Here is a 12,731-nt window from a genome sequence, read left to right on the forward strand (position 1 = left end):
GCTCCATTATATTAAATTTGGGTAGGTTGGTCTGTTGGAGGACATTGGGAGTCCTCAGTGACTGTGAGTGAGAATCTGCATTTCTGCTTATGTACTCTTTCCCTCATATCCCCCATCTCCATGCCAGTACGTCTGTATTAACATAGCTTTGAGGTGAATTCTTCCATCTCCTTATGTTATGTTGTTTTTGTCTGCATAGATTGGGCACACTGGACACTTTGTTTGAGCTAGGTGTGGGCTTAAAAAATATTCACAACCTAAAAGCTGAGAGTTATGTTTTATTCAGTGGAAATTTTTAAGACTTCAATACTAGGAAGCAGCATCTCAAGTAACCCTGCGAGAGGAGGCAAGGGGAGGAACCAAGTTATATAGAAGTTTTGCAGCAAAAGACAGGTAGTCTGAACATGAAAAATTATTGTTAATTAAAGAAAACTAGATATCCCAGCTTAAGGAATTTAGCACCTTTATTTGTATGGAAAGGCACAAGAGTCTGGGCTCACTGAAATCATTCCTTTCATATGCTCCTCAGCTATCTGGGGCCAGTAGCCTGTGTTTTTCACATCCTGAGCTTCCTTGGGGCTCACTGTAGGGAGTGGCTGCAGTCTGATGGCTGCTAGACGGCAGGTATTCTCCTTGCTGAGTGCCCTTAGGGCTCACCAGCTTACATTGGAGGGCTGTACTCACTGATGACTGTGATGTCCTCATTTACTGATGTGACAGGAAATACTCCATTTTCATAGGGATGCTGTCCCTAGGATGCTTCCCCTACAGTTGTGCTTTATGAGACAGTTGGTACCCTGGGGAGAATGGCTTCAGGAGGGACCCAGCTCCCCTGCTTAGCATCCCCAGGGACCCACAGCCAATGCCACAGCCTCAAGGCATCCCAAGGCGATCTTTCTGGCTGCTGTATTGAAACCAGCAGACCCTATCAATTCATGCTGATTCTTTTGATGCTAGACCTTGGAATAAGTGATCGTAACTTCTTTTGGTTTCTGGAGAGTAGACTATCAGGTAATCAATCCCATGTAAGGCAGAAACGCTTTGTACCTCCCACCTTTACTTTTGAAGACTCAGCTCTCCTCTGTTTACCAGGACCTCCGGTGAGCTCAAGTTTGCCTTCCTGTAGGACTAGGCAGCCAAGGCATGCCCCACTTCACATGTGCACACTCACTGAGAGGTACAAAGGAATTGAATGTTGGCATACTCTGTAACTGATGAATAATTCATGAGGGCTTTCTGTGCCATAAAATTTCCTCCTGTAAATGAACATTATTTAGAAAGACAATGCTGACTGAAAAAATCTGGAAATGTGGCATCATGTTATTTAATGATCTGCCTTCAACATTTACTGGGAAGGCAAAAGTTGACAAACATCAGAATAATTAAACTGAAAGCTGACAATGGCCCTGGGTGGGCAGTAAGCCAACAAATTAGTCACAGCTTTTTCTTCCCCAGTTCATTCTAAAGTGTAACATCACCTGATGTTTACAAAAGGCCTTTGGATTCTTTGGCACTCTCTGGGCTTTCTTTGAAGATAGAATCTGAATGTTAATGATAATACTGTACATATTAATTAGTATTAACAGAGTACCAATATTTAGAGTTGGAAACTATGATTCGATGGCTTTTCTTAACTGAAACGGGTCTTAGAGATAAAACTAGACTGTCTCAAGATGTCTGTATTTCTCTATTTGAATAAATTTGAACCCTCTGTTTTCCTTGCACTGTAAAAAGGGTAGGTTTTAATTTTGATTTCCAGGAAAGATAGGGAAGGTTTTGGAAAATCTTTCATGACAGAGAGATTATAAACAGACTAAGTTTATAGCAGAATAAGTCATGTCAGATTATATTTTTAGTGGTCACCAGAAAGAAAAAGAAATTTTTCTTTTAAAAGAATTTCATTTTTTCTTTTTTCCATTTTTCCTGCTCCCCTCCTTTCCATGGTATATTTTTAATGCATTTGGAATCCTTCCACTTGCTACTGGCTGGACTCTACAGAGAGTGTATCCCCAGAACCCTCAACAGTTGACTTGAATCTCAGTCATAATTAAATTGGAAGTTGGCAAATTATTCTGAGGCTTAAAAAGAGGCACACATTATGTTCCTAACAAGGAGTTTCACTACTCTGCTTTGTTTTAAAAGTACTCTCCATAGGGAATATTAACAATATTTTTAGTGACATTTTTAGAAAGTAGAAGGGTGTTTTGAAAGGATATCTAATAAACATGTTTGACTATGCTTAAATTTGGTATCTTACCTGGTAGCTGGGTTCCGATGCTTTAAAACAACCAGATTTTCAACTCCTCATCCAACCCACTTTAATGAGTGCAGCACCCTGGCCTCTCCTGGCACATCTTGAAAGCATTAACTACTAAGAGGACTGTTGATATTAAGACTTTGATACAGCGATTTACTATCTTCTGCACTAAGGGATATGCTGAGAGCTAGTGTTTGCATACAATTAACAGTCATTTGGGCATCTAAGCCACCCAGCCTCTCTTTTATATTAAAATCTGACTGCTGACACAGACTTCTCCATAACCAAACATACTTCAAAGGCTGGGGTCAGAGTCAGGATATTAATTCAGAATATAGAGATGTAACAAGACATCTCTAAATGCAGTGCATTTCCAAAAAGGGGAGGGGGGGGTGTGGAAAGGCAGTGTGTTGACTGGCACTCCCTTTAGATTCCCTGTGAGACAATGGAGTGCTGGGAGGTTTTACTGCGTCAAGTGAAAGTGTTAGTCGCTTAGTTGTATTTGACTCTTTGCAACCCCCATGGACTGTAGCCCACCAGGCTCCTCTGTCCATGAAATTCTCCAGGCAAGAATACTGGAGTGGGTAGTCATTCCCTTCTCCAGGGTATCTTCCCAACCTAAGGACTGAACCCAGGCCTCCTGCATTGCAGGCAGATTCTCTACCATCTGAGCCAACAGGGAAGCCCATTTTCTGCTTTAAGAGGTAGTCAATAGCTGCCCTAATGAATAAGCTCTGTCAAGGTCGGTAGCCAGTGGGTCCATTAGAGCATGACTTTGCCAGAGATGTGCCTGAGCAGTGGGAGCAGGCCCAGGAGCTCTGAGTGTTGAGTTTGTATAAAGCTTTCAGTGATAATCAGTGCCCTGAGGATTTCTGTCTGAGTCCCAGCTCCCCCACAGTCACTGTTCACAGGCTCCCTGGGCTTGTGATCATACCTCAAACCTCAAAGGTCTGAGTGGAATAGAAACTCCCCGAGCCTGGTATTACTTTTCTTTATAATACTTTGCAGGGGACCCATTCCTCACGTGAGGCATGAATGGAAGTGGCAGAAATACAAGGTGAAGTATGGCACACAGTGCTCCTGGGAAAATCTCAGGGTGTTAGCAGAGTGGTATTATTTAATGGGAACACATCTCTATGGATTATTTTTATGTTGTTTTTTAATTGTAAAGTATTTATTCATTTATATTTTTATTTTTTGGCCATGCCCTGTTGGGATGGGGGATCTTAGCTCCCCACCCAGGGATTGACCCTGCACCCTCTACATTGGGAGCTTGGAGTCTTACCACTGGACCACCAGGAAAGTCCCTCCATGGACTATTTTTAAATGGTTTAAATAGTCCATTTTGTCTATTTTTCATATACACTGCATAGTTCAAATGCACATCCAGATTCATGGATTTCATGAGTCACTTCACTTTGGAGGCTCCTGGCCTCACCCATGTCTTGACTTACTTTTTTGACTTTGAAGGCACCCTCACTGTAACAGTCTGTCGCTAATTGGCAGTTTCATCAGGTAGGATCTGCAGATGTGTCCTAGAGCCCTCTTGTCACTTGGCGTTAGAGTGGCCCATTAGCCTTCTGCTTGTCATCATTAATTTACTAGACATCTTTCAGCAGGTGGCAGGCACTGTGCTAGGTATTGTTCAGAACAAATCTCTGTCATTTAGAATTTGAAGTCTTGGAAGTACCACTGGCAGATGTGTGCCAAAGGTGTGCTGGGCAGCTAACCAACATGAGAAGTTAGTAAGGACCAGGGCCAGGTGAAGAATATCGGTATTGGAATATAAAATGTAAGACGATGTAGTTACCTAAGGGATGTAAATTAGCATAGCCAGTATGAAAAACAGTATGGAGGGTCCTTAAAAAACTAAAAATACCACTACCATATGAGCCAGCACTCCCACTCCTGGGCATATATCTGGAAATGATGAGAACTCTCATTTGAAAAGATGCTGGCACCCAGCATTCATAGCATCACTATTTACAGTTGCCAAAGCCTGGAAGCAACCTAAGTGTCCATCAATAGATAAATGGATAAAGAAGACAGAGAATGAGGTGGTGGGATGGCATCACTGACTCGATGGACGTGAGTTTGAACAAGCTCTGGGAGCTGGTGATGGACAGGGAAGCCTGGCGTACTGCAGTCCATGGGGTCACAAAGAATTGGACATGACTGAGTGACTGAACTGATACACACACACACACACACACACACACACACACACACACTGAAGTATTACTCAGCCATTAAAAAGAATGAAGTTTTGCCATTTGCAGCAATATGAGTGGACCTAGAGATTATCATGGGCTTCCCAGATGGTGCAGTGGTAAAATATCTGCCTGCCAGTACAGGAGATGCAAGAGACGCAGGTTCGATCCCTGGGTTGGGAAGATCCCCTGGAGTAGGAAATGGCAACCCACCTCAGTATTCTTGCCTGGAAAATTCTATAGACAGAGGAGCCTGGTGGGCTACAGTCCATGGGGTCACAAAGAGTAGGACGTGACTGAACATAAATGCAGATATTATCATACTAAGTGAAATAAGGCAGAAAGAAAAAGACAAATACCATATGATATCACTGATATGTAGAATCTAAAAAATGATACAGAATGAATTTATTTACAAAACAAAACCACACTCATAGACATAGAAAACAAACTTATGGTTACCAGAGGGGGAAGCATCAGGAGGGACAAATTAGGAATATGAGATTAACGTATACACACTACTATATATAAAGTAGATAAACTAACAAGGATTTACTGTATAGCACAGGGAACTGTTTTCATTATCTTAACCTATAATTGAAAAAAATCTGAAGAAATATATGTTTGTAACTGAATCACTTTGTTGTACACCTGAAAGTAACACATCTATATAAATCAAGTATATTTCAATTTTTTTAAAAAAGATGTAGTCACCTAAAGTGGTTAGGATGATAGCTAGGACAGCCCCAAGGGCTCCTTGGGATATAAATGACCCCACTGATTTCCTCAGGGCGCAATCTGACCACAGGTCACCTCTCACCATGGCTCCAGCATCGATCAGGATGCCTCTGGTCCTCAGGAATCATCTCTGTGCCCCCCGCCCCCCGCCCAAGGATTGGGGATTTATTTTCCTCTTACTAAAATGACTCTTCTTTGGTGAATTTCAGAGTTATTTTTTCCTAATGTAACTATAATGTAAGTATATGATTTTGGACTTGTAGAAGGAAACTGTTTTCCTTCTAGACACAATGTTAAGTTCTTGAGCTCTAGAAACAGGGAGATTTGGTTCACATCATGGCTTTGATTCCTATTAGTCAAGTAACCCAGAGAAGACAATGGCAACCCACTCCAGTACTCTTGCCTGGAAAATCTCATGGATGGAGGAGCCTGGTAGGCTGCAGTCCATGGGGTCACAGTCATGGGGTGAGAGACTTCACTTTCACTTTTCACTTTCATGCATTGGAGAAGGAAATAGGAACCCACTCCAGTGTTCTTGCCTGGAGAATCCCAGGGACAGGGGAGCCTGGTGGGCTGCCGTCTATGGGGGTCGCACAGTCAGACATGACTGAAGTGACTTAGCAGCAGCAGCAGCAGCAGCAGCAGCCAAGTAACCGTGGGAAAGTGTCTGCATTTCTCTAAACCTCAGTTTCTGCATCTGTAAAATGGAGTTAATAGGGCAACCTGCTTTATGAGATTGTGAGATTAAATGAGGATGTTTATAAAACCCAAGGCATGGTGTCTAATTTGTAATAATGAATGGGTTCTAGCATTAGCAATTATGGCTCCAACTGAATAATTCAGCTGCTTCCCAATTATTTTTATTGTTAAATAGTGCTTTGGAATCCATAGGCCCTGATTCTAGTTTGGTTATTTTATTTTTATGTGTGTGTTTTATTTATTTTAAATTATACACATCATACAAGTGTAAGCTTTCACTGTCAAAATTTCAAATACTTTATGAAAGACAAACCTAGGCAGTAACTACTATTATCGGTTTTATTTATTCATTTTATTTTCACCAAAGTAGTGCATGTTCCTAGTTTTGAAAGTCAAATAGTATCTTCTGTCAAGAATGGGAGACCAAGGAGTAAGAGGCAAGGATTCTGGAGTTTTTCTGGCCTGACTTCCTGATGTGATCAAAACTAACATTTCTATTAACAGAATGTGGCTCTTTGAGGTGGGATTTTTTACAGTTTTATTTTTCATCTTTATCAGTGAGGGTCAGTCTCCTGCAGAGAGAAGAAATGGAGCGGATGTAGACGTTGACTCTTTCCGATAAAGACACCATCACACCTTCCTGCTCACCTCATCTTGTTCATCTCATCCTCATCCTTCATCCCAGCCTTCAGTGGCACTTGGTACCTCCAACACCAGCCTTTCCTGGCTTGCCCCCAGAGTTGTCCCCACTCCAGGCTAAGTTTCAGCTTCTCCTCCTTCTTTTCTTATGTCATCCCATTCACTCTCCAGCTTCTAAACTGGAAGCTTCCAAACATCTGTCTGCTGATGTTGTTCCTCTCTTGTTCTTTTTGGGGTTCTGTGAAGGCACAGAGATAAACACATGTTCTCAGCACCGTGTTGAACCAGAAGCTCAAAGTTTCTGTAGATTTTCCCACTCAGTTAATATCTTATACTCTAATTATCTCATATTTTATTTAATCTCCTTCAAGAGAATGATGAGTTCATTGATACTAGAAACTGTGATTTTTATATCTTTCAGAAATCTCAGTAAAGAATACATGGTGTGTGCTCACTAAATTCTTTTAATTGAGATGACATTGATAAATAACATTGTATAAGTTTCACATGTACAAAATTATAATTTGACTTCCAAATACACTATAGTATGGCATATATGTGTGTGTGCTCAGTCACGTCCAACTCTTTGCAACCCCATGGACTAGAGCCTGCCTGGCTTCTCTGTCCATGGAATTTTACAGACCATAACACTAGAGTGGGTTGCCATTCCCTTCTCCAGGGGATCTTCCCAACCCAGGGATCGAACTCACATCTCTTCCATTTCTAGCATTGACAGACATATTCTTTACCACTAGCACCACCATGCCACATCTTTTCTATCCATTCATCTGTCAATGGGCACTTACGTTGTTTCCATATCTTGACTATTAAAAATAATCCTGGGATAAACATAGGGATGCATATATCATTTTGAATTAGTGTTTTGATATTTCTGGAAAATGCCCAGAAGTGGAATAGTTTTGATCATATGATAATTCTATTTTTAATTTTTTGAGAAATCTCCATTCTGTTTTCTATAGTGGCTGTACCAATTTACATTCCTATCAACAGTGTATGAGGGTTTCCTTTTCTCTACAGCCTCTCCGACACTTATTATTTCTTGTCTTTTGATAATAGCCCTTCTAATGAGTGTAAATTGATATCTCCTGGTTTTGATTTGCATTTCCCTGATGATTAGCGATTCATTTTCCTGTTGATCATTTATATGTCTTCTTTGGAAGAATGTCTATCCAGATCCTCTGTTTATTTTTTAATCCATTCATTTGTTTTTGTTGTTGAGTTACTTGAGTTCTTTATAGTCACTAAATTCTGGTTGAGTAGTTGATTGCTTTTCCTATTTGGCTAAAAAGGGGCATCATATATACCTTTATTAGTGTGGTCCCATGAAAACCATGCCACTAAAAATAAAAAATACTGCAACTTTTTCTTTCCTGCTTTTAAGATTCCAAGGAATAATAAGTATTAGCTATAAGTGTGATCAGACAGGATACTCTTGTATCAATTAGTTATTGTTGCTTCATAAGCCATTCCAAAATTCGGAAACTTAAAGCGGTAATCATCCATCATTTTCCATGAGTCTGCAGGGTTGGCAGGGGGTCACCTGCTTTCTGCTGAATCAGGGGGCGGTTTGGCAGGCTAGCATGTTTGGCAGTAGCTCTGCTCTATGCATTGCTCATCCTCCTCTTGGGACCAGCAGACTATCCCAATCATGTCCTCATCACACTGAAGCAGAAGGACAAAGAGCAAATAGAGAAATGCTTGATCTCTTTGAGCCTAAGCTCGGAACCAGCACGTGGTCACTTTTGTCCTCTTTATTCTGTAGGCTGGAGCAAGTTACATGGTCAAAGTGGGAGGGCACTGCAAAATAACATGGCAGAAGGCTTGATACAAGGGAGGAAGATAAATTAGGGCCCCTGAGGCAACCTAACTGGGCTTCTATGCAGTAGCAGCAGCCCTGGCATGAATGGACACTTATTGAGACTCACAGAAAGAAAAGTCTTATGTCCAGCTAACCTTGCCAGGCTTTCATTTGGATTTAAGAAAAGAGAATTCTAACCCTCAAGGACTTTACTAGCCATACTTGAGAAAATGATATACAGATGAAATTAATGAATGAGGTGGTTATAGAGCAAAACGCTAAGTAATAGAAGATTTGAACACTTTGTATGTGACTAGCCTAAAGCAAACTTTTGCTGTGGAGGACAAGATAGTAAATATTTTAGCTTTTGTCAGCTGAGTGGTCTCTGTTGCAGCTATTCAACTATAGTTATAACACAGAAGTAGCCATAGTCAATACGCAAATGGATAGACATGACTGTGTCCCAGTAAATCTTTATTTATAATAGAAAACCAGACTTCAGGCATTAGTTTAAAGACCATTGGACTGGAGTATTGAAAGAAATAAGAAAGGATCAGTTGTGGAAGACTTGTTGAAAAAGGAGTAATAGTTTCCAAGGCAGTGAAGATTAATTTAGCTCAACAAAGTTGTTTTAGATATTAAGTAAGAAAAAACTCGTGGTCATTCAACAGGTAGATTTTCAGTTCAGTTCAGTTCAGTCACTCAGTCATGTCCGACTCTTTGCGATCCCATGGACTGCAGCATGCCAGGCTTCCCTGTCCATCACCAACTCCCGGAACTTGCTCAAACTCATGTCCATTGAGTCAGTAATGCCATCCAACCATCTCATCCTCTGTTGTCCCTTTTTCCTCCTGCCTCCAATCTTTCCTAGCCTCAGGGTCTTTTCCATTGAGTCAGTTCTTCGCATCAGGTAGCCAAGGTATTAAAGTTTCAGCTTCAGCATCAGTCTTTCCAACTAATATTCAGGACTGATTTCCTTTAGGATTGATTGATTGGATCTCCTTGCAGTCCAAGAGACTCTCAAGAGTCTTCTTCAACACCACGGTTCAAAAGTATCAGTTCTTCAGTGCTCAGCTGTCTTTATGGTCCAACTCTCACATCCATATATGGCTACTGGAAAAACCATAGCTTTGACTAGACGGACCTTTGTTGGCAGAGTAATAGTTCTGCTTTTAAATGTGCTGTTTAGGTTTGTCATAGCTTTTCTTCCAAGGAGCAAGCGTCTTTTTTCTTCCAAGCAGCAAGTAAGGTAGATTTTACAACAGGTTAATGTGGTTCAGTCAGAGTGAAAACTCATCACTCTTCAAAAGTATTATTTGCTACAAATGATTTCTACTTCTGAATGCCTGTTTGGAAATATGTTTATTAAGAATGCTAATATTTTTGCTTACTTCGTAGATGAGGAAGAAAGCATTTGAAAATAAAATGAAATACCTAATTAAAGTGATTTGATGTTATGCCCCTGAAATGTTGCATTTGACTAATGTGACCTAGATTTGTATAAAGGAACCAGAGGGATTAATATGAATGATTTATTTTTAACTTTTAAGAAACAGTTTGCAGGAACTTTCCAGGTAGTCCAGTGGCTAAGGCACAGAGCTCCCAAAGCAGGTGGCCAGGGTTTGATCCCGGTCAGGATCAAACTAAGTCACAACTAAGCATTTGCAAGCCACAACTAAGACCCAGCGCAGCCAAATAAATAAATAATTAAAATAAAAACAAAGGTTTTTTTGTTTTTTTAAAAAAGGAAATAATATGCAGGATTCAAGTGAATATTTTTCCATCTCACTTGTATTTCACTTAGATTTCCCTTAGCAATCTTCATGCTCCCCTCATATTTGAAGATAGAAAAAAGCCCAGAATACTATTAGAAAATGAAGACTTTTGCTTAGAATCTTTAATACCTGTTTATTCATTTACCATCAGCTTTTATGACTGTTGTACCTGAGGGTAGCAATAAAATTAAAACAAATTGTTTTAAGAACATCATTTGAAATCCCCTGAGTTTCTTGGAAAAATGCCATTTTTCCAAGGTAGCATAATCATATAAATCCACCCTCACTGTTATTTATTATTATCTTACATTGTCTTGTTTTAATTGGAGTATAATTTCTTTATAATATTGTGTTAGTTTCTGCTGTACAATGGCGTGAGTCAGTTATATGTATACATCTATCTGCTCCCTCTGGAACTCCCACCCTCCCATCCCACCCCTCTAGGTCATCACAGAGCGCTGAGCTGAGCTCCCTGTCTTATCCAGCAGCTTCCCACTAGCTGTCTCTTTTACACATGGTCGTATATATATGGCAATGCTACTCTTTCAATTTGTCTCACCCTCACCTTCCCCCAGTGTGTCCATGAGTCCATACTCTACATCGGCATTTATATTTCTGCCCTACAAATTGGTTCCTCAGTACCATTTTCCTAGATTCCATATATATGCATTAATATGCAATATTTGTTTTTCTCTTTCTGACTTCACTCTCTATGATAGACTCCAGGTTCATCCACATCACTGCAACTGACTCAATTTCATTCCTTTTTATGGCTGAGTAGTATTTCACTCTATATATGTTCCACATCTTTATGCATTCCCTGTCAGTGGACATCTAGGTTGCTCCCATGAGTGCTGCAATGAAGACTGGAGTACACGTGTCTTCTTGAATTATAGTTTTCTCAGGGTATAGCCCAGCAGTGGGATTTCTGGTTCTTACATTGTCTTTTAATTTGTTATATACATTACATTTTCTTGAGATGTTCTCTTTTCTCTGGTTAATTTCCTTTCTTACTGTTATTTTCACACACAGAGAGAGGCACAGATCTAGATCTTGATCTTGGAGGTGGTTACATGGACACATGAAAAAATTCACTGTCTGAGCTGTATGCTTGAAATTTGTGAATGTTACTGCATGTGAGACAAATTTCAATTAAAATTTTAACATTAAAAATCATAGTAATAAATTTGAATGACATGGGGGAAAGTTTTGATAAGCCAAAGTTATAAGTTGCATATGAAATATGATCTGGCATAAAATCATAGGAAGAAAATTAAAAGAAAGTATACTGGAGAATTAGTGATTTCCAAATGGTAAAACTGTATTAGTAATAGTTTTCAGTGTCTGTCTTCCAAATTTCCTCTAATGAAGTATATTCCTTCTATAACAGAAAAGTTGAAGTGGTAAAAAGTATAACTAAGGAGATATTTGAGATAACTTGAACCTCAATCATAAATCCGTTTTGATATTTTGGGAAGGAAAATAGCAATTTAGAGACAGGCAAATTCAGGAGTTGTAGACCTAAAGAAAGCTTCATGAAGACCTCAGAGGGGCTGAGACAGCATTTAGGGAAGGTTACAGTGGGAAGCAGGAGTGGGGTTGGACAGCTAACCTTGTGTGATGTTGCCTTTGGCCTGTGTTCCTCAGTCTATGTTGGCTGACCGTGTTTCTATCCTCTTCATGGATTCTGTGGTGGTTCAGCTAGTAAAGAATCCACCTTCTATGCAGGAGGCCTGAGTTTGATCCTTGGTTTGGGAAGATTCCCTAGAGAAGAGAATAGCTACCCACCTTAGTATTCTGGCCTGGAGAATTCCATGGACTGTATAGTCCATGGCGTTGCAAAGATTCAGACACTTTTCACTTTCAGACTTTCAAGTGTATAACTGCTTTATTTTCAATGCTTAACATGTTGATCTTTTAAGCCATATTTGTAATTCTTATTCCTAAAAAGCTCATTTCCTATCCTTTAACATCTTCCGGCATTACCATTTGCTCTGTTCTCTATCTTGAGACTTCCTGCCCTTCCCCACCCTCCCCTCCCCCCTGCTTCTCCATATGCCATTGTGAGTTTAAAAATTAATTGTGCCAAGGCATTCTCTCCTCTGGAAAAATAAATAAATAAAAGAACCCCAGAAATGCGTGCGCACACACACACAGCTCCAAATGATCCATCTGCTGAAGACATCCACCACTCACTTCATTCTGGTGTAGGCTATTTTTGTTTGCTATGTCTTGCGAGCTCCTATATTGAAATCTTTTAAAGAGTACTTTGGTTTCCATCAAAAAATGAAAAGCAAAGCACTCTGTTTTTCTATTTTATACCTATTGCCGGGCTGTGTGCAAAGAAATGCTCAATAAGTGCTGATTTAATTGCCTTTTTAAGGATCATGGTCTATGCCACGTGTAGGTTTTTCCGTGCACATTTTTACTGATGGGTACACATTTATAATCATGAAGTGGATTGTAGAAGGGGTCATATTCTTTAGAATCCAATGTTTTTCTGAATCTGTTCTCTGCAAACCTTATCCTCTTACATGAGTTTAATTACTACATTTTCAAATTCTCTCTGATGAATTGAAAGATGGATTGAAGTC

General features: G+C 39.9%; 1 protein-coding gene across 3 annotated transcripts in view; it reads left to right on the plus strand.

Annotated features, from left to right (window-relative positions):
* The window catches only part of ABLIM1 (actin binding LIM protein 1), a 327,992-nt gene that overhangs the window by 90,998 nt on the left and 224,263 nt on the right, over positions 1-12,731 (plus strand). The window lies entirely within an intron of this gene.

Source organism: Cervus canadensis, chromosome 8, assembly GCF_019320065.1.
Source record: "Cervus canadensis isolate Bull #8, Minnesota chromosome 8, ASM1932006v1, whole genome shotgun sequence".
Classification (NCBI taxonomy): domain Eukaryota; kingdom Metazoa; phylum Chordata; class Mammalia; order Artiodactyla; family Cervidae; genus Cervus; species Cervus canadensis.